The 23,317-nt window shown below is 44.6% G+C and overlaps 1 protein-coding gene across 1 annotated transcript in view; it reads left to right on the forward strand.

Moving 5' to 3' along the window:
• Positions 1-23,317, forward strand: part of LOC126092870 (uncharacterized) — a 551,522-nt gene that overhangs the window by 439,955 nt on the left and 88,250 nt on the right. The gene's annotated exons all lie outside the window — the stretch shown is intronic.

Raw genomic sequence — 23,317 nt, forward strand, 5'->3', positions numbered from 1 at the left:
TCCAAACAAGCTTGCTAAAATTGAATCGTGTGCGGTTGGCTCGTTTAATGTTTTGCCGGAAAACAAAGAGAAGACTGCCTCGCTAGGAGCAGTACTAATACTTCGTGTCGGTGACATAGCTGCGCGCGTCAGGTCGTGCGTCGACAGTGTACTTAAATGCTACTGACTGAATGCCAGCTGTTACTCAGTGTGTACTCCCTACTTGTCGGTCGGCTTACGGCTGGTATAGATAAGCTGTTAATTCGATTACCCGCACCCCCTCTCCGTATGTGTCATGACACTCTTTTTGCTCATCACTTGAGATCTGTTAGGGTAGGCACGTTATCGTTTGCAGGCTTATGAATTAACTGCGGCGGCTTGTGAGTCGTCGCCGAAATGTTGCGACCGAGACCACGGGTGTAGTAGACGATTACGCCTCCGGGCCGCCGAACTGAATTTGCTTGAAGCCGTATAAACTCAGTCCAAAAATTGTCCAGTTTATAAATTATTATTAGGTACACAATATTAAGAATTTTGATTTTGCCGCAGTTCGTAGTGCATTGGTGGCATAGTTTGTTGTAACCAGTGTTGGAAATGTATACACGTTCACTAACGACAGTTTTTAAGATAAGCTACGGTTCGCGTACGAAGATTTTCTGGGTGTTTTCCGTGCTAGGACAGATATTATGCTTTCCGTCTGGTAATAAAGTCGGGTACCATTGTACAGCTTAGCAGCACTCCGTTTTATAATAATCAGTTTCCATTAGATCCATCATAGTTTCTCTGTTGCTCCCAACGTCATCTGTTAGTGAATCCTAACTTGGAAGAAATTGCTTATGAGAATTGACGTTTGTTGTATGCAAACGGAGTTACCGTATGGTAATTAATAGGAAGGAAGAATAATTAGGGTTTAAAGGCAGCGACGATGTCAGGAGAGGCGGAGTACGTGATCGAGTCGGGAAAGGGTATGCAGTGAAGCAACTGCTCACCTCGAGCAACGCAGCGAAACAACGGTTGGATTGGCAATTATCCCATCCACCGCACCCCCAAGTGAGTCTGTTGTGTAATTAAAAAGGAAAATGGCGTCAGTGGCCGTGTTGTGGTTTCACGCGGCTATCCGTAGGGAGCAAACTGATGTCGTGGTATTTCCGGAGCTTACTGCAACTGTCCCTAAGCTCTGAGTATAAGAAAAGGAGACACGGATTGTCAGCCTTGTTGATTACGGGATGTGCAGTATGAGTGCTGATGGTCGATCGATGTTTTTTCGGTGACGGCCGACGACCGATGGGACCGACTGAAGCCAGCTGGTGAGGTGTGGGCGTAGAGGGCGGCCGGCAACTGCCCGCTGTGCAGTTTTAAAATAGCGGAGTGCGCGGCAGCGGCTGCCGCCGGCAGAAATAGGGGGGCCTTGGCTCCCGCCCACGCCCTGCGGGAATCTGCACAGCTCCCTCTGGCTGCGCGGCTTTCCCACAGAGATCCCCCGCATTTAGCGTCGCCCAATAACAGAGATGTGCAAAAAAAGTCCTCTCGATGTCGACCTAGTCCAAAGCTCTTAGGTCAGGTGCCGAAATAAGAAAATATTTTCTGACTTTTCTCACGCGATTACAATGTTTCGTTATCATTTTCGGCCGATTTAACGTGTTTTCCATTTTTGGCACACGAATGATCCGCTCATCATCACCACGTGCTGCGATTGGTAAGGTACGTTTGGTCGCTGTGTACAGACGTACTGCACGAGTCAGTGTACAGTGTCGTACCGACATGAGGAACGTTGTGGCCCCCTCCACTCGCGTATGGAAACAACGAATGGGGAGCCGTCAGCTCGGCTGGAGAACTGCAAACTATCATCAGCTAAGAGTCTGTTTTTCACAGTGAAATTGTCGAACCGGTCTGTACGCGGCAGGGCACGGTAGGGTAAAGGTTCCCCTGTCGCACCACTGTCTTATCATGCTCATTTGACGTTGCCTTGTGGCAGCTTAATTATCGATCTTCAACTTTTGCACGGATCATGTACTTTTGAATTGCGAGATTTCATTCCTCGAAAGATATTATCTGCGATGCTAAGTATGGCATCTCCATACGGTAGGCTCGCTGTGTTGTTCACGGTTGGTTGTTTTACGACATATCAAAGGCTGTGATGTAAATGTAGATGCTACGTTCAACATTTAGGAGACTTGTGTACGTTCAACATTAGGCTGCATTTGTGTACATGAGCCATAGAATAATCATCCATTTCGAAAATGTCTTACGAAGACGAAGTTTGTGATGATGATGACTGCCGTGATCGGGACGTTCCGTAGCCTGGTCTCAGCTCAGAATCTTTCCAACCTCCCTCACACTCTCTGTCGGTCGTCAATCCAGGTGTAAGTGCTGTATCCGAGACAGCGTTGAAGGATATTCCAATGTGTTTCAAAAATGGTTCAAATGGCTCTGAGCACTATGGGACTCAACATCTTAGGTCATAAGTCCCCTAGAACTTAGAACTACTTAAACCTAACTAACCTAAGGACATCACACACACCCATGCCCGAGGCAGGATTCGAACCTGCGACCGTAGCAGTCCCGCGGTTCCGGACTGCAGCGCCAGAACCGCTAGACCACCGCGGCCGGCTCCAATGTGTTTCCCCTGACCTTCTGTCTGCTAAGATTCCAGCATATTTCAGTGATTAAAGCTCAAAGTTGGTGCCAACCCGGGACCCAGTCGTGGATTTACTGTGTACGGCCAGCAGCCCCGTTAACCGTGAGGCTATCTGGTTGCGGCTGCCTTTCGCGATAAGCGGGAAATCTGAGTTCGAATCTGTCTGGCACGAATTTGCTGTCGTCTTGATATATTTTGTACAGTAGTGGGCGAGTACGTCGGAATAATTCTCACTGATATCACGTCACTGCATCTTCATTGATTTTGTTTCAATAAATCCATTCATTTAATTTAAGTGCGCTTTATACATTTCGTTCCTTGGTGACCGTCGGCATTTACGAACAAAATATAAGAAAAAAAAAGATTGGATCATCGTTGATTGCTGTCGTTAAGGACTGCTATAACACATGTTCATTTTTATTGGAAAAGTGTACTGCAACGTAGAAAAAAGGAACGATTTTGTGTTTTCCACTTTGGCGTGGAATCAGCTCTGAAAGCTGTCGACGGGTGCTACGGCAGTGTCTGATCGGCCGAGACAGAGGAACAAGTTTACGTAAGTAAGCAACCCATTGAGTAAACTAGTGGACAATGTCCTCAGTGAAGAGAGAAAAAGCGTAGTGGGAACTGGTCCTCAGAGAGAAGGAAATGCTGGCCGCGTGTGGCCGTGCGGTTCTAGGCGCTTCATCCGGAACCGCGGGACTGCTACGGTCGCAGGTTCGAATCCTGCCTCGGGCATGGATGTGTGTGATGTCCTTAGGTTAGTTAGGTTTAAGTAGTTCTAAGTCTAGAGGACTGATGACCTCATATGTTAAGTCCCATAGTAGTCAGAGCCATTTGAACCATTTTTAAGAGAAGGAAATGAAAATATCGGTGAAACAAAATTGAGATCCTAACAAAATATTTCAGGAATTTGTATGCCGATGTGAAAAAATACTACAGTGTCGGTACTTTAATTGGGTAGTGATAATTATGATGTATCCTAATATTAATCCCAAAATAATGATGTTAGAAGTTGGTAATACTTTGGTATTAGAGATTTAAGTAAGCTAGTTTCATTTACCGCGCCGATAGCAAGTCTGTAGGTGTCGTAGCTTGATAGTCGCTGTGATGAGTAATTCAGTAGAGCTTCGCCGTTTTAATTTTCCAGTCTTTATCTCTCATCTGCTCGATAGTTGTACTCTCGCCTATATCGTCTTAACTCTGCGTGCAATTCTCTTGTGTGTTACGTTAAATCCAGGGTCATACGTTTCGAAATATAACGTTGCTTCAGATCTCCAACTTGATACATCGGCATTTTGATTGATAATATTATGGTATCCAGAATATTAAAATAATACTAACAACTATAATAATGAATCTAAATAATTAATCTCAAATACTAGACGAAGAACAAACGTAGCAGCATGCAGTAGTCGTGTCATGTCTCAGAGACTCTGTTTCTGGTAACACAGTGTGACGGCGTATTGCCGTAGTACGAGCTACAGAAGCTGAACACAGATTATCGCCGAGTCTGAGAGTGAACCGTACCCACTAACCTAAACTTCAGTTCGCCACGTTGTTTGTCCTTAACAACGAAGATGCGCCACTCCACGGCGTCACTGCGCAGCAACGTGAGTGTTGCTCCCGACCTAGCGAGCTATTCGGCCCGGTGTGCCAACTGCAGCTAAGTGTGCTGGCCATTGAATGACGAGGTTTGTCTTCGGGTTGACGTTTCAGGTTTCGTGTTAGTCTTAGTGGCCGGGTCTCTGACGGTGAAACGAGTGATAAACTTTATCCGCCTAACGTCTTTTCAGTAGCGTACTTACTTTGTCTGCATATATTTCGAAGACACCATCGTCGTGCCTTTAGCTGGCTATCGAAGGAACTCGATTGCTGTGTCAGCGCAACAGAGCGGACTATCTGTGAATTTTGCTAATTTCTGCTATGTGCGATATCGCGATGAGGTAACTTCCACATATTGTTTATACGAGTATACGAAGATTTCTACTTTTCGCCGACGACGCTGTGTATGTTCGTATACTTACTACTGTAGAGATATGGAAATTATCTCCTTGCGATGTTTTATACAACAGAAACATGCAAAACAGACAGATGCATCTTTCTGATGTGTTGACATTTCAACGAAGATAACCATTGAAGTGATGACGATTGCTGTATTTCGAAATCTGTATTGGCGAAGTAAATACGCCGCTGAAGAGAAAGTGGAGTGACTAGAGGCTCGGAAGATTCGCGTTCAGAAGTGCCATCCAGAACCGTTAATCGCCATTGGCTAGTGTCTGTTGGAAAGAGATCACTGTCGAAGTTAGTTCTATTTACTTTTTTTTCTCGGAAGTACGTCGCTGGCTTGCAAGTTTCTACCACGAAAAGCAATTTCTTCTTTTTCCTTTTTAAAATTAATTCTCGTTTCGGTGTTTTAAGGTGGCGGAACGTGCGTCGTGTGAAGAGTAGTTGGACAGGTGGGGAATGTTCTGCAAGCAGTGAATGGAAATAGCGGAGGCGGCGTGGCGGCGTTGCGCCACGGCCGCTGCACCCCGCCGCGCCCCGCTGCCCCCCACCCCCCCTCTTCCCATGTCGCCTCAGGATTAGCCCGAGGTGGCCGGCGGTCGCGTCCGGCCGCCAGTTCGACCGACGCCGAGCGTCGCGTCCGTCCGCCGTGGTCGCGGCGCGCCGCTGCCCAGCCTATAAATAAGGTCAGTCGGTGTGCGAGTCTCTCTGACACCCCACTACACCCCACACGACGCGCGGGCTCCCCCGCCGTGCCGGCGTGACGCGAGGGCGCCGTGTGCCTCGCCACATCGGCACTTCGTCCCTCGATGAGCCTCACTCCAAACATGCAGACCTGGCTTACCGGCCTCGGTTTGATACTTTGTGTCCATTAACTTTCCTTCTCGAAATTTAACGTCTCTTAAGCACACATCCAAACGCCCCCCCCCCCCCCCACCCCTCACGGCAAGTCTCTCTCTCTCTCTTTCTCTAAGCAACTTTGCTGTTTCCACGTAACTATTCTGTTTTCCACAAATGTATAGAATGCCAGTGTAGATTACGCATTGGTGTGTGTGTGACTTAGTGTTGGAGCTAAAAGCTGGTATTGTTGTAACCCGTAGATTGCGAGCAGCCGCGTCGGAAGGAAAGCTGGGTTCTCGGTAGCGGGTAGCGGTTTGAGTGTCGCGTAGCGTAGTGAGAGCCCGTTGACGGCACCGTGGCTGTGTTGCGAAGGTTGCAGCAGCAGCAGCAGACGTCGCCGCCGCTGGAGCTGGAGCAGTCGGCGTCGGCGTCGTCGCCGGCGGGGCAGCCTCCTCCAGCCGGCGCCGCCCACGGCCGCCGCCCCCTCAAGGCGGGGGCGGCTCTGCACTCGACGGTGGCGCACGTGCTGCGCAGGTACCGTCACAGCGCCGGGAACACCTGTGTCACCTGCCTCCTGTTGTTCCCTGTTTTACACCTAACGCCACTCGGTCGCTTGTATGTCTCATGTTTCGAGTACAATGGCCTCGTGTACTGGATAATTTGTTGTGTAATACCGGGTTTCTTCTTGTAGTTTTCTTTTGTTGTTGTTTTTGTTGATGAAGATGATGACAGGAGGAGGATGGCGATACATTAGCCACTCCTCTGCAGTAGTACCGAGGGGGCTTCCATACTTTAACACTCCCATCCCACTCACAGATCACCATCGACTCGAGCACCGCCACTAAAGCGTGCCTGAAGCCCGTGTCACACGGAGTAACTTTTGCCACACGTTTGCCTCAGTGCACTGTACGCGGTGTTGAGGTATGCAGCGAGACTAATGTCTGGAGTACACACGCATGTTGTAATAAATGACAGTTTTCTCAGAATGTAGACAGAACTCAGATCTGTAGGCGTCAATTAAAGCGATAATAACTTTTTCTCTGCAATGTGGAGTATTTCGCGCCAATTAAAGGGCGCTGTGAACGTAAGTTCAACCCTGATTGACCAGTGCTGCTAGCTAGCATTCAGGGAACCGTGCGAAAAACATAGTTGTAAGAGCAAGCAGCCCAGCAGTGAACAGCGTGTGGTCGGGATTCGCTGCGTGAAGCAGCAAACGCATACGTAGTACAGCAAATATGACAACAGGCTTTAGCTGTCTCTTGCTACGGAGACTGGTGCGTCTGAAAAACCGAACCGGACCGTGAGTCTGACACCTACTGAAAGGCGTGCCGAGTGGAGCAGCGATTTACCGAACGAGAGTCAGACTCGTTCAGGAAACGGACTTCCGTTCCCGAGGGTCGTCGCCTTCTGGCTGTTTACGGTGTTGGACCGCCATGAATACTCGTGTTATATGAGTTAGTGCTCCTTCAGTTTTCTGCTGGCGTCTTCGGAAATGTGGCCGCGTCAGGTTGTCACGGCGGTCTGACGTTCCTTCTCTTAGTACGGTTTGACTGCTGCCGCGTCCGTCACGTCGCCGCTCCAAGAGCTCAAGTTTCGCCGAAGCTACTGCTTTCCTACTCACTCACACGATCCACGTTACCACCTGCAGTGCACGCGACGACAGGAGTGAATTTCGATCTGCCTCTGCCTCCAAACCTCCAAACATTAGAGCCATTCTCGTTTTAAATCGCTGGCACAGGACAAGAGAGGTGATCGACAGCGGTGGTTGAACTTTATACAAACAATTCTCCAGCTTTCTTAACGTGTCATTTTTTTGCGTGATGCTATTTTTCCCGGTGTTTCCACCACCATCCGAAGCGTAGACCACGGATTCGAAAAGCTAAGTCCTGCTCGCTGATATTCAAGTGTTGGCAGTTCTGAATAAAGATGTACGATTGCAGCGCCATCTGTCGCTCGTTGACAGAGACACAGAAGTCGTTGCTTCGTTTCAGTAGTCGTTTGAGTCTGGATTAAGGCACACAACAGAGATTGCGGAAATCGTTGCTCCCGCCAGCATCTAACTGCTGCTTTCGGACCACACATCGCAATCTGCTCTGGCCGACGGACTTGCTCGTCTCGGACTCACCACTGTTTACGCGACGGTTTCGGAAAATCTGGGATATCGTAAATTGTGTGCGACGTGGTTTCATTCACCGACCGACATGAAGAGCAACGAATGTCGAGCGCAGAAACGCTTTTGCACCGCCGTTTGTTACCTCAGCTTACACTGTCACGGGCAATAAACCTCTGATATCTCAGACTAACACAGGACCAAAAGAATTGTCCGTGCAGTGGCTCCATTCAATTCCACCAAAACAGAAAAAATTCGAGCAGTCTCCTCGTTCTACTGGAAAAATTAAGGTACTGTTTTGCTATATTTCGACGGCGCAGGAAAATCAGTCGTGCGGGACAGTATTCCGCAATCCCAGCCTCTGCTGCAGGCAGTGGCTCTTCCTTGACCGCGGTTTGACGACCAGTGGCTCGACGTCGCCGACCCGGACAGAGGCACACGGGTTGCAGGAGCTCGCGCCTTGTCAGGAGGGACAGCTAAGTTGTTGGAGGGCGGCGCTGGCTGCATATTGATACCCACTAGCAGACCATCTGATCCCCACCTTCCTACACTTCACTCACGCTCGTACGGGGTGGCCGAGCGGTTCTAGGCGCTGCAGTCTGGAGCCGCGAGATCGCTACGGTCGCAGGTTCGAATCCTGCCTTGGGTATGGATGTGTGTGATGCCCTTAGATTAGTTAGGCTTAAGTATTTCTAAGTCTAGGGGACTGTTGACCTCAGCAGTTAAGTCCCATAGTGTTCAGAGCAATTTGAACCATTTTGAACTCACACTCCGTCACACTACTGAGCTCTTACCGTACACTCATCTTTGCTCCTCCCCCTCCCACACCTACTCACCATACAAAATTTAAACTCCATCACTGTTCGTTCGTTTCTCTTATACACAGTAACTTAATTAAATAGAATTATCCACGTACAACGAACTATAGAGAGACAAAAAAATATCGGTCAAGTAAAATCTAGTGACAATGTTTGCAACACCATAAAATACGATACATACTTAGAAGTATATAAATAAACAGTGAAAAGTAGTTCACGAAATTTTGTTGTGTTAAACGTTAAAAATGCGTTGTTCTTCAAAGTAGCTTAAAATTAGACGACAATTAACACTGCCTAACGAAGAAAGGGACCAAAAACATCCTAGCAGACGGCATTTCCTGTTGTAGGCGAAATACCGAGCACAAATTAAGAGACAAAGTAATTAGAGACATTGGCTCTGAGTAGGCATTGATTGAAATCAATGGGGAAGGTTGAAATTTTGTGCAGGACCGTGTTTCGAACCGGGGTCTCCTGCTTACTAGACAGATGTGATGACCACTAAGCCATCCGGACACCGTGCTCAGTGCAACCGCATGGACCTCCCTAACACGCCTGTCGCCAGACCCAAAGTCTCAACCTGTCCACACACTACTAATGTAGTATCCTCATTATTGCGGCATTTCGCCGGTTACACTAAGAGTTCGAGCCTGGTGTAACATATACGCAAGCATAAATTACCATACGTACAGACCAACAGTTTGTCAACGAGCTGTTTTTCATCTAGAAAAATAATCACATTGTAAATATCTTTAATTACGGAGCACTGATTATGCTTTGCTTCAGTAAAGCGAAACGCATCTCGTGAGAACGAGACGCACTTTCTTGTTGTAACGACGGAACGAAAATACCCTCAGAAATTATAAAGCAACTACGGACAATAGGGCCACACAAATGAAGTCAATAATTGATTAAATAGGCCAGGAGTAAGGTCCAAATGATTAGAATCGCAGCTAGCAGCCGCCGCCAGCTCTTACCGTTCCTTAGTCAGAGTTTTCAGTTTCGCGTCTTTCTTCAGCAAGCTGAACGTCCTATAATTACGATGCTAGTAATTTCGGCGAGTCTTGGAACAAACATTGAAGACTGTTAGTCAACGTTTAACGTTCGCTTTAATCATATACACCTTTGTTAGTCCACCTCTAGACATGGTGTGCAACGTGTGTTAAAAGGAAGTTTCTGTTTCTGTGAGGAATTTTATTGATTCGTCAACATCAATGTTACCTCCTTCAAAGCAGTCCCCATTATACATTATACACTTACGCCAACTTTTTTGCAGACCCAGAAATATTTCTGGATCTCTCTTCGGAGTAGCTTCCAGCTCCCTCAGCGATGCTTTTTTAATTTCTTGAACGAGTGTAAGAAGACGGCTCTTTAATCCGCTCTTTTGTTTGGGAACAAGTCACACGGGGTCATGTGAAATGACTGTGGAGGCTGGGGCATCTTTACCGTGTCGTTTTTGGCCGACCATTCAGGAACGAGCAATCAAGCGTAAAGAGCACAAAATGTGTTGCCACAAATCCTGTCGTTCTTTTCGCACTGCTTACGCAAACGGCGTCGAACTTTACAGATGGTTCTATCTTGTGGCAAGAACCCGTGGTGCGCGATGTCGTCATAATCTGAGAACACACTGAACGTGATCTTCACATATGAACGTTCTTGTTGAGCTCCTTTTCGCTCTTGGCGATCCAGAACTCTTCCATTCGGGGGCGATTGAGCCTTCATATCGACGTCATTTCCGTAAAGTGTTGTGTCACTAGTTCTGCATCGTTTTTGACTTCGTTGACTACATCTAGCGACATATGGGCACCTTGCATTCGCCGCTGTATTTGTTCGAAATTCAACAGTTTTGGAACAAATTTCGGCGTCGCATTTTATACCCGAAACATCCGAAAAAAATTCGTGACATGATCCAATAGACTCGCTACCGTCATCATCAGCGCTTCCCCTGAGTGTGATTGGGAATTTCTTTCCTCTTTTCCACTATTTCGTCGTTTTGAGACGTTTTGGGGTACCCAATGTCCCTGTAATCTTCACCGTAATCACGGCGTTCTGCGAAGCGTTTAAACCACTCGTGAACTATTGTTTTCCCCACAGCAGACTCGCCGAGAGAAGTACCCAACATTTGTAAACCTTTGTTGCACTTTACGGCGATCTTCTAGCAAAAATTTAATACGAATTATCTGATTCATCTTTATGCAAAATAAGTAACCACGGGTACTACTAAAACACGTGTCTTATGAAATGTAACAGTGCACAAGTACTGAGAGTGCCACAGACGTACAAAAGACTGAACACGGAAGAGGGTGAAGCCTTCAAAACGACTGCTTGTCTATCATTTCTTGGAAATAAGAAGACATATAGTAATCTTTCGACCTCATTCCAAAATATCAGCGCTTTTGGAACCCATCAAGGACAACTTAAAGTTGCGCAAAGTAGGTGTTTTGTAGGATTCCTTGTGAATGGGGCACAGAGTCGCGGGCAGACTCAGTGAGGCTGACACACGGACAGAAACACCGGAGCTGTTTACGTAAGTGACGAATCGGTCGCCGTTAATTGGGTTCAGTACTCCTGTTACGGTGCCACTTTGACTTTCACAGAAACGATTTATCTTCAACATTATCACAACTTAGACACAGTGCAATTTTTTTACCTCTTCCGGCAATTTTCAAATGATCTGACGTCACTTCTAATAATTGCTCGAGAGATAACTAACTAATAGTGTAGTGTTATCTTGATTAAAATAGCTACATGGCAGACCAATATAATAATTTTAACCCCCATCATCAGGAACCTTGGGAAGTTACAAGATATTTGTTCCATTGCTAGCTGACAAGAATAAAAAGCTTCTTTATCGGCTTATTACCGTCCCCAAAGACATTCGTCCTTTGATAAATTGTGTGTAAGGTTGATTCATACGCTACAAATGTTCAACAGAAATATTTCATCACTCTAGTTTGAACAGAGGGGATTGTCCAAAGTGGCGTTATTAGGAACCGATTCTCCTATACTTTCTTTGTTTAATTCAGTGCTTTATTTTTTACAGTACAGAACGCTACGTGACGAAACTATCGAACTGTTACCGTCATCTGGCGTACGTGACCTCTGTTATCTGCTTTTTTGGCGTAGCGAGGCGTTATCTTTGAGCGCTTAAGTGTGAACCTCATTATATTGTCTCTTATCAGATGTCGGTTTGATTTGCTAATCGGCAGTGTTTCTGAAGCAGTAAAAAGATTCCGTTCTGGAATTACCGAACTTCGGTCATTGGACGGAAGACTACGTGGAAAATTCCAACTGATGTATTATGATGAGAGTGTGACTTGGATTTTCTTTAAATAGCTCTCCACGTTATATTCGTGTAGTTGTTGATAATCGTCTGCCGTCACTTGCACCCTTGCGCTCAGCTAGAGAGAGAGAGAGAGAGAGAGAGAGAGAGAGAGTGTGTGTGTGTGTGTGTGTGTGTGTGTGTGTGTGTTTTGTGACCACTTTCCAGCTTTGGACGATTACGTACATCGACTTCGTCAGGAGCGACTGACTGTCGAAACTGCTGCTGTGGCGGTCTTATATAGCCCATAGAAGGCATATGATTGGTCGGTAATTACGTAATGCTGTCGCAGATGGTGTGAACGTCTGAGCTGGTGGTGCCACCTCTCAAGCCGTAGCGTAAACTGAGCGACGAATGAATACCTATGCCCCCCTCCGTGCAACGAGAGCACGCTTCCGTGCACCGCTAAGACTGTATCCGTTGTCACGATTGAAGTTCCTGTCGCACATTCTTAACTCTACAGCCTCTTCAAATTACAGAATCCCATTATGTGGGTGTCTGGGAGAAAACTTTTCTTTCGTCATACAGTGTTCTGTGTTTGTTTGAAAGTCTGTGCTTAGCAACTGAAGATTTCGCCACTTCTCGACATGTATTATGCCGTTGATGTTTTGCATAGTGATCGGAAACGGTTCGGATGGATTCATCGACGCATTGCTTCCGCACAAGGTCTGTTATAAACCCCAGGGATGCTGAGGCCGGCACTGTCCTTAACAGGACGTAACGTCTCCCTTATTTCGTCAGGAGGTCGGAAAGTAGATTATACCTCGTCTGCCTATTTTGCTGGATGTAGCGCCGCAGAAAGGAAGAAATCAGTCGGTAGCTAATCACATGATTGTTAGTTTTTTTATTTTATTTTATTTTTTTACACTCGCATATCACGTGAACCGTAGCCGCTCTTTTGAAACACGTACTTCAGGTAATTAATTTCGGAATCCGAGTGACTCTCGTCACAAACAGTTTTTGTTGTGTGTACGAATGTATTTAAAACTGCTCTCTCCTGGACTGGATAATGAAAACTGGGCGCTAACACACAAATCAGTGTGGGTCTAGGTTTTCGGTACACTGAGTGGCCGAGACGTCCGTCCGACTTTCTTTTTACCAACACATCTAAAAATAACAGCCTTCCTTCCTTCTCATAACGTTCTATAAAAACGTGGCCACTGATAGGGACTACGAAGAACCCGTAGCCATTCCGTCCGTCATTTCGTAAAATTTACCGCCATATAAGAGGTAGGTCGTAGTCCTAACATGTCCCAACAACTTTATCGTTTCTGAAGGAAAATGCTCTGTCAACAGTTTCAATGTGTCCTCCACAGGAACTTTTGTAAATAGTGAGATCACATTCAGGCCGACCAAAATATTGTTTGGGCCAAATGTAATCCGTCTAATTTTCGCAATGAACGTCTGAGAGTTAACATCAGTGAGTTTTTGATGTGATGTTCGCAGCGGCCTACTTTCGGAGCCATCAGCTCGGTTAGATATTAGCGCTAACAATGGGCCTCAATAGAATACCCTCCTTGTGACCTTTTGGTAATCGGTTCAGGCCGGGAGATGTAGGAGCTCTTGCACTAAGGTTTTTGTTACATCCTCGGGTAGACCAGGTTTATTCAGGAGCTCCACCGCTTTTCTGGCGTATGACAGTGTTGGGTCCTATTTTAGGCATCTGTACGTAGTGCCTTCCAACAACAATGCCACTTTGCTGTGATATTGGGCGTCGTCTTGTGAGAGGGACGCCGCACCGCCTGTTCAACAGTGCGCATTGCAGCAGCGACATTCAATCCTGTGCCGAGGGCCGAGATGGCAGACATTTGACAATAGTCTGGGCTCGAAAGTGGCGTGCATTGACGTGCATGCTGCATTAAAGGAAAAAAACTGACAGAGTACAGTGGTTAAAATAGTTCCATCGGCATGACTTGATGTCCCACGAAGTGCTGGCAGAGTTTGTCACAGTCTTTTTTAAGTGATGACATAGAAATTTAAAGGTCAGTCCCTCTCCACAGGATCTGTGAGTCCACGAATCATCTGAAGTGGTTATTGGAATAACCAGCCGTACTCCTGAAACGTTCGATGTTAGGTAAATGTGCAGACTGCGAAGAATTGTTGATGTTATCGTTGTGCTATTTAGTCTAAAAACTGATTTGATGCAGCTCTCCACGCCACTCTATCCTGTGCAAGCCTCTTCATCTCCGAGCAACTATTGCAACATACAACCTTCTAAATCTGCTTACTGTATTCATCTCCCTCTACGATTTTTACCCCCACATGCTTCCCTACAGTACTAAATTTGTGATCCCTTGACGCCTCAGAATGTGTCCTACCAACCGATCTCTTCTTCTAGTCAAGTTGTGCCACAATTTCCTCCTATCCCCATTTCTATTCAGTACCTCCTCATTAGTTACGTGTGTACCCATATAATCTTCTGCATTCTTCTGTAACACTACATTTCGAAAGCTTCTATTCTTAGAAGTACTTTCAGAAAGGACTTCCTGACACTTGAACGTACATTCGATGCCAACAGATTTCTCTCCTTCAGAAACGCTTCTGTTGCCGTTCGCAGTGTGCATTTTATATTCTCTTTGCTTAGGCCTTCATCTGTCATTTTACTGGCCAATTAGCAAAACTAATCTGTTATTTGTACTGTCTCTTTTCCTAATATAATTCCGTCAGCATATGCTGATTTAATTCCATTACATTCCGTTACGTTTCTTTTGTTTTTCGTCATGTTCGTCTTGTATCCTTCTTTCAAATCTTTTTTTCCTTCGCTGCTTGCTTAATTTACAGACTGAACAACATTGTGGATGGGCTCAACTCTCGTTTCACTCACTTCTCAATTACTGCCCACTCATACCCTTCGACTCATATACAAGTTGCACATGACGTTTCGTTCCCTGTATTTTATCCCTGGTATCTGTATCCCACACAAGGTTCTTGAAATCTTTCTGTAAATTTACGAATGTTACAAACAAAGTTGCCTGTCTTTAACCTGTCTTTTTCTGTTTCAGTTACATGATGAACCGCACAGATCTAAAGGTTGTCAGTTCAGCTAAATGCCTATGGATCACAGTTATTACGAACAACTTCAGTTGGAACTATGACATAGATAATGTTGTGGGTAAGGCGAACCAGAGATCGCGTTTTATTGGCAGAACACTTAGAAGATGCAGCAGGTCCACTAAAGAGACTGTCCACACTACGCTTGTCCCTCCTCTGCTAGAGTATTGCTGTGGGACTTGGGATCCTTACCAGATAGGATTGACGGGGGTAAGACATTCCGGAGGTAAAATAGTCCCCCATTCGGGTCTCCGGGCGGGGACTACTCAGGAGGACGTCGAGAAACAAACCTGGCGTTCTACTGATCGGAGCGTGGAATGTCAGATCCCTTACTCGGGCAGGTAGGTTATAAAATTTAAAATGAGGATGGATAGTTTAAAGTTAGATATCGTGGGAGTTAGTGAAGTTTGGTAGCAGGAGGAACAGGACTTCTGGTCAGCTGATTACAGAGCTATAAATACAAATTCAAGTAGGGATAATGTAGGAGTAGGTTCAATAATGAATAAAAATAGGAACGCGGATAAGATACTATGAATAGAGTAATGACCGCATTATTGTAGCCAAGATAGACACGAAGCCCACACCCATCACAGTAGTAAATGTTTATATGACAAAATAGCTCTGCAGATGAGAAGGAGATAGTGCAAATGTATGATGAAACAAACAAAAAAAAAATTCATATAGTTAAGGGAGACGAAAATTCTAAAATTCTATAGTCATGGGGGACGGGAATTCGATAGTAGGAAAAGGAAGAGAAGGAAAAGTAATACGTGAATACGGACTGGGAGAAACGAATCAAAGAGGACGCCGACTGGTAGAATTTTGCACAAAGCATTATTCAATCATAGCTAACTCTTGGTTTAAGACTCATGAAAAAAAGCTGTTTTCATGGAACAGACCTGGAGACACCAGAAGGTTTCAGTTTGATTATATAATGGTAAGACAGAGATTTCGGTACCAGATTTTAAGCTGTAAGACATTAACAGTGGCAGATGTGGACTCTGACCATACTTTATTGGGTATGAACTGCAGATTAAAAATGAAGAAACTGCAAAAAGGCAGGAATTTAAGAAGAACGGACCTGGATAACTGAAAGTGCCGAAGATTGTAGAGTGTTTGAGAGGCAGTATTAGGGGACGATTGACAAGAACAGGAGAAAGGAATAAAGCAGAAGAAGAATGGGTAGCTTTGAGAGATGACATAGTGAACGCAGCGGAGGATCAAGTAGGTAAAAAGACGAGGGCTAGTAGAAATCCTTGGGTAACACAAGAGAGATTGAATTTAATCGATGGAAGGAGAAAATATAAAAACGCAACAAATGAAGCAGGCGAAAGGGAATACAAACGTCTAAAAACTGAGATCGACAGGAAATGAAAAATGGCTCAGCAGGAATGGCTAGAGGACAAATGTAAGGATGTTGAAGCATCTATCACTAGGGGTAAGATAGATGCCGCCTACAGGAACATTAGAGAGGCCTTTGGAGAAAAGGGAACCATCTGTGTGAATATCAAGAGCTCAAATGGAAAACTGGTCCTAAGGGCAGAGGGGAAAGCAGAAAGGTGGCAGGAGTACGTATATAGCGTGTCTATACATAAAGCGATGTACTTGAGGGCAATATTATGGAAGTCGAAGAGGACGTAGGTGAGGTGGGAGATATGATACTGCGTGAAGAACTTTACAGACCACTGAAAGACCTAAGTCTAAACAAGGCCCCAAGAGTAAAAAACATCCCGTTAGTGCTACTGATAGCCTTGCGAGAGCCAGCCACGACAAAACTCTTTCATGTGGTGAGTAAGGTGTAAGAGACAGGTGAAATACCCTTAGATTTCAAGAAGACTGTAATGATTCCAATCCCAAAGAAAGCAGGTGTCGACAGGTGTGAGAATTACCGAACTATCAGTTTAATAAGTCATGATTGCAAAATACTAATACGAACTAGTAGTAAGTGGACAGGTTCAGCGCACTTGGAGATAATTTAACGATCAAACCCACTCAGCCACAAAAATAAGATATAAAAAATTAAAGCGATAATTTGAGCACATTAGAGTTTGCGGCAAAAAATTGAAGGCAAAAATAGATTGCAAATTTGAGTACCCTAGAATAAGGAACACAAAATATTGACTTCAAAAAATGGATAACGGATTTGAGTGCACCAGAATTTGGGACATAAAATTGGAAAACAGAAATAGATAGCAAAAAGGAGTGCACTTGATTTCGGAATACAAAAAATGGAGAGCCAAAAGTGAATAACAGATTTGAGGGCACCAGAAATTGGGGAAGCAAAAATGCATAGCAAAAATTGATTATGCTTTTGGTTGTTCTAGGTGAATTGGGGCACAAAAATTGACACTAGATGAATTGGGGCACAAAAATTGACACAAGTAATGGACAGGAAAATGCACAAAAAGTGGACAGCAAAAATAAGCAGAGGAAAATTGATAACAAATTTGAGTGCACTGGAATTTAGGACACAAGATATGAACAGCAAAAACGAACACAAAAAAAGACAGTAAAAACTGCCAGCAAATTTGGATGCACTACAATTTGGAACACACAAATGAACATCAACAATAGACACAAAAAATGGACACAAAATATGATGCACACAAAAAAGACAGAAAAAATTAACAGCAAAACTGGACACAAAATATGAACAGCAGATATGGGGGTAAAAAATGGACAGCAAAACTGATTGAAAACTTGAGCACACTAGAATTTGGGACCAAGAAAGAACAGCAAAAATTAACAGAATAGATGGACACAAAATAATGAATTGCAAAAAATGGACACAAGAAACGAACAGGAAAAATGGACACAAAAATGTACAGCAAAAGTGGATAGATAATTTGAGCGGACTAGCATTTGCTACACAAAAAGTGGACAGGAAAAAATGAATACAAAAAATTGGACAGGGGAAGGGCAATGAAACTGCACATCTCGCAGACAAATGATGGTTAACGAAGCTCAACAAAGATCAAACGAAGGTCAAACCAGCGGTAAACGTCTCTAAGTACTAATAACGTTTAACATCAACGTTTGTTACCGTTTACCTTTGGTCAAACCATTCAAATCATTTGTCCTGTGGGTGATATATTTTTTTCCCCTCGTTACACTACTTGTGTAGCCTTGCATTTGTCCTATTGTAATTCCTGAACTTTATGGTGATTTCATTTTTAGCATCAACTTCCGCCTGCTTCATTTGCTGCATTTTTATATTTTTTCTTTCATAATTTAAATTCAGTATCTCGTGAGATATCCAAGTTTTTCTGCTAGGCTTTGTCTTTTTACTTGTGTGATCCTTTGGGGCCTTCACTATTTCGTCTGTCAAAGCTTCCTACACACCAACCTGTTGTATTCCTTTCTCCTATTTCAGATGATCGTTGCCTAATGTTCCCTTTCAAAGTCTCAACAATCTCTGGTTATTTCAACCTTTATTAATCCCATTTCATTAATTTCTTATCCTGATGCTATTTATTCAGTTTTAATGTACAGTTCATAGTCAGTCATGGTCAGAGTCCACATCTGCCCCTGGAAGTGTTTTGCAGTTTAAAATATGGTTTGGAAATGTATGTCTTACTGTTATGAAATCTGTTTTAAAGTTTACGGTGTCTCCACGTCTTTTCCACTTATACAACATTCTTTCATAAATTTTAAACCACTGATGATTAGATTATGGTGTGTGAAGAATTCCAGCAGGAGGCTTACTCTTTCATTCCTGTCCCTCACCCCATATTCTGTTGTTTTGCCCTTTCTCCCTTTTGCTGCTGTCTAATTGCATTCCCCCTCACAATTAAATTTTCCTGTGTCTTAAACTGAGTAATTCCTTGTAACTCATCATACATTCTTTGAAAATCTTCATCATTTGCGGTGCTACTTGACATATAAACTTGCACCACTGTGGTGCATGTTGATTCTTACGTCTGTCTTTGCTACGATAATGCAGTCGCGTTACTGTTCATTCTAGGTTACACCATCCCTATTTTGTTATTTTTATTAGACCTACTTCCGCGTTACTTGTATTTGACTTTGTATTTGTAATCCTGTACTCACCTGATCGGAAGCCTTGTTTCCCCTGCCGACGACGTTCGACTAATGCCCAGTATATCTTAACTTCAACTTAACCATTTTCCTTTTTAAACTTTCTTACCCAAGACCCGTTTGAGGGATCTAGCATTCCATGCCCCGACCATTAGAATACCGGTTTTGTTTTTCCTGATGTAAACATTCTTCTGAGTAGTCCCCGCTAGATATCCGAATGGGGGACTATTTCACCTCCGGAATATTTTGCTCAAGAGGATGCCGTCACATTTAACAGTGGAGTCCATCAGCATGCCCTCGGGAAAAGTAAAGGCTGTACTTTCCCCACGCTTTCAGCCGTTCGCAGTACCAGCACAGCAGGGCGATGTTGGCCGATGTTACAAGGCCAGATCAGTCAGTTATCCAGACCGTTGCTCGTGCAACTACTGAGAAGATTGTTGCCCCTCTTCAGGAACCACGTTTGTCTGGCCTCTCAACAGATAGCCCTCCGTTGTAGTTGCACCTACGGTACGGCTGTCTGTATCGTTTGAGACACGCAACCCACCCCTCATTCAACGCTTCACTAATCTTCCCACTTGGGACCATCGTTGTCTTGTTGGCATCTGTCAGATGAAGATGTAGCGATTGCAGTACAGACCTACCACAATTCATAGCAGTCGAGATCCTAACTTGTATTCATTGGCGCTTCAAATTGTGGCAATATATTGTCGTTTGCTTTGATGTTTAAACTTACTTTGGTGGCTTTGTACTGGTTAAGCGTGGCGTAACGACGCGGGCATTGGCGGAAGTCTTGTGTTCCAGGTCCCGAAACAGAGAAGGGTGCTGCTCGTGTCTGTGTGTATGCATTTAGACTCAGTGTGGTACACTACTCTGCTCGTTGTCAGAGTTTGAACTTGCTCGAACCATACTTTCTAGATGGCGCAATTTTCACACACGCTCGACAGTCACAGTATAATGGGATACCAGAAGCACTTTCTGGTTTAGGCTGGCCGGACGCCCATCGAGTCGCCAGCCGTCAAAAGCGTGCGATCTCGGTGTACGGCTCGTAACCACTTCGGCCTAGATGTCAGAGAAGGTAATATAAAATAGGCATGGCGGTTGTCCAATCGCCTTTTTTAACGCCACCTTAACCTGAGTGTTAAAACCGCTCAGAAATCCGGTTTTTGAAATAACTGATTTTCAGTTTTTTGTTCTTGTTATTTCGTAATAAACATAGAAATTGAAGAAAGATTGAAGAATTTTGACTCGCCTAGTATCAAGATACATAGTCAAAATACTAAATTAAATAGGCAAATAAAAGAAAATTTTGTCCGTCGATAGTTCGCTGCTTTTTACGAAAAGTGATATGCGGTTGACTGCTATAAAAAAAAAAAGAAAATCACCTATGTTCTCCTGTTGACTATAATATTTTGAAACTCTGCTCAAAAACCATGTTGTAATCGGGGATTAGCCACTATTTGGCCATTCGAATAGTCATTGATAGACGTTGAAAACTGAGGTGTAAGAACTCTTTTATTTTCTGTGTTCATTTGTCCTTTCCAGGGGCTACAAGCAGACAAACGCCTATTACTTAGACACAGGCAGCAGATCCGGTACTTATAAATTTTATTGTACACTGTGCATAAACTGTTCAGTTTTTCTCCTTACATGATGTCGCAAGTTTGTTGTGGCTTCTCGCGTTCTTAATCTGTTAAAGGAAATCCGCGCATACCATCTAGTAGACCTCGCCACATGATAACAGATCTGTTGTTATACCTTGTACCACGTGTCTGTTGCTCGTTTCTATCGTCATTCTTATTAAAATAGCACGTTTCCGATTTTCTATAATAACGCATTATTTCAAAGCAGTGGAAATTTACGAATAAAAATTGCTCGTTTTTTTAAAAAGGTTTATTTAAAGACCAAAATTTTTGGAATTGCTTCCCATGGTAACTGATATTTCGTTTTTTTTACCCAGTCATTTGTTAAAAAACGCCTGTTTTAACGAGACGAAACAAATACCGAAAATTGCTGGTTAGTTAGAAGTAAAGTACCGATATCGGGTTTAACCGTTCGGTTTTTCTGGATCTCTGACGTAAAACCGATTTATTCTTGTTTGTAGAACATCTAGCGGACACACTAACCTGAATGCCAAAGACGTCGAAGGCTTTGAGTGACATTGGAATAATAACAGCGGACGAGGAGCGTTTAGCACGGAAGTTAATTTTCCGTTTCTCCGTACTCTAGATATATGAGGTACATCCTAGCACAAGGATGTACGAGACCTACTTTTCATTATGTTTCGGTATCGTTACACAGAGAGTTGACGGCTTATGTCTCATAGGCCGATTCGTTAAGCGTCAGAGTGGTTACCGGAAGGTGACCTTCCACATCCGTTATTATCTACGACTTCCACGTTATGACGATGCTGTAAATACGTGAATAACGCATCGTCTCACGTGTTCTCGCTTCGACTTGTAGTCGACCTCTCCCCGACCGCAGGGGGCTACTTCACTGGTGGCCGATCGAGGTGCCCACCGGATCCGACGAATGTTTGGGCGGGCCATTTGCCATAGTAGGAAATCTCCAGCAAAGCGCTCTGATGTGGAACTCGAACAAGGGAGGCATCGTCGGTGATCGGTGATCATTTCTGTTCCCACAGAGGTGTAATCGGTTGCATCTAGCTAATCGAGTGGAAGAGATACGACGTACGTGACTTGTCTCGACACCAGAAAACATCATCAGAGGTAATTTATCTTCATTTTACGTGTCAGATAAATGGATTCCTTAATTTATCATTGTCTCGTTATCTAGGGAGACGGCAGAAGGCATGCTGGCTGGCCCCGTGTTTCCACGGTTGTACAGGCTGTCGCGAAGCGCGGCGAGAAGACGATAGTTACGTAAAGTTAAAGAGGGTGATTAATCAACTTGTGTCAGTTATTCTGTAAAACTCCAGCGCGTAAGCGAAATGAGATAAAGTAGAGACACGTCCAGATTCCCACCTCTGCTGAAGAGATGGCTGCGCGTCACATTTCGTTGTTTAATCCTCGTATCGTGGTTACTTGGGCATTAGCCATACGATTAGTTTTAATTCGAGAACTCTCGTTTTGCTCCATGTTTGTGATTTAATGAATCTGGTTAAAGGTTTCTTTGTTTCTGGTCGATTTTTTAAAAATTTCTTTAACTATACTACTTTATTTTAGAACTCGCACTAAATATCAAGTGTATAAAATGAGTTTCTCAGTTCGATACAGCATGAGTAACGTGAGAATCACTCCAAGCAGCGCTGCAGTTGCGGCAGTGGCCGGCGTGTGACACGCGTTCCGAGAGAACTCGCCGAGCTGCGTGCGATCGCGTTGCGATCTAGGGCCGCCCACTGCCGCAGATACTGTCTGCCGTTGAAGGCGCGCGGGCGCGGCGCGAGGCCGGGAAAAGTCGCAACACCAAAAAATAGTTACTCTAGAGTTATCAAACATTTCTAACTGATAAACAGTGCAATATCACTGGTACAAATGTGAATTTCTCCAACATTAATAACCGGTGTAATCGCCAGAATTGTAATGCAAGCATGCACGCATTCTGTCACATATGTGCTGGTTGTCAGTTTTTGGGACGGAGTTCCGTGCATGTTGCACTTAGTTGGTCAATACAGGCACGGTTCATACTGTTTGTGGATGACGCTGGAGTTGTCGTCCGACGGTGTGTTGAACTGGAGACAAACTTGGTAATGGAGCAGGTCAAGGCAACATGTCGACACTCTGTAGAGCATTTTGAGTTACACAGAGGTATGTGGGCGAGTGTTATCCTGTCGGAAAACACCCCTGGAATGCTGTTCACGAATGGCAGCACAATAGGTCGAATCATCAGACTGACGGACATAATTGCAATTAGCGTGTGTGGGCCAACCACAAGAGTGCTGCAGCTGCCATATGACATCACACAGATACCATAACTCCAGTGTGTCTAGCACGCAGGCACATTGGCTGCAGGGCCCCAATTGGCCTCCTTCCAAACAAGACACGGCCATGACTGCCACTGAGGTAGAACCAGTTTTAATCAGAAAACAGAACCGACCTCCACCAAGTCCTCCAATGACCACGCTACAGGGCGTCAGGCTCGGAGCCACCCTTGAAGTAACCGATTTGTAACAGTTGGTTGTGTCACTCTGGTGCTAACTGCTGCTCAAATTGTTGCGGCTGGTGCAGTATGATACGCCAGAGCCATACGCCGAACTCGATGATCTTCCCTCCCGGTAGTGTCAAGTGAGCGTACGGAGCCCGATCTTCTTGCGGCCGTACATTCCCGTGATCACCGCTGCCAGTAATCGTGTACAGTGGCTACATTCCTGCCAAGTCTTTCTGCAATATCGCAGAAACTACACCCCACGTCTCGTAGCCGTGTTACATGCCCCTATTCAAACTCAGTAAACTGTCTATAACGGCGTCTTTCACGACTTAGAGGCACTCTTCACTATCATCAACTCACCACGTCCAATCTCAGAGTTAAGTAACGCTCACAATCGCTACAGTGTGTATTTAAAG

Source organism: Schistocerca cancellata, chromosome 1, assembly GCF_023864275.1.
Source record: "Schistocerca cancellata isolate TAMUIC-IGC-003103 chromosome 1, iqSchCanc2.1, whole genome shotgun sequence".
NCBI lineage: Eukaryota > Metazoa > Arthropoda > Insecta > Orthoptera > Acrididae > Schistocerca > Schistocerca cancellata.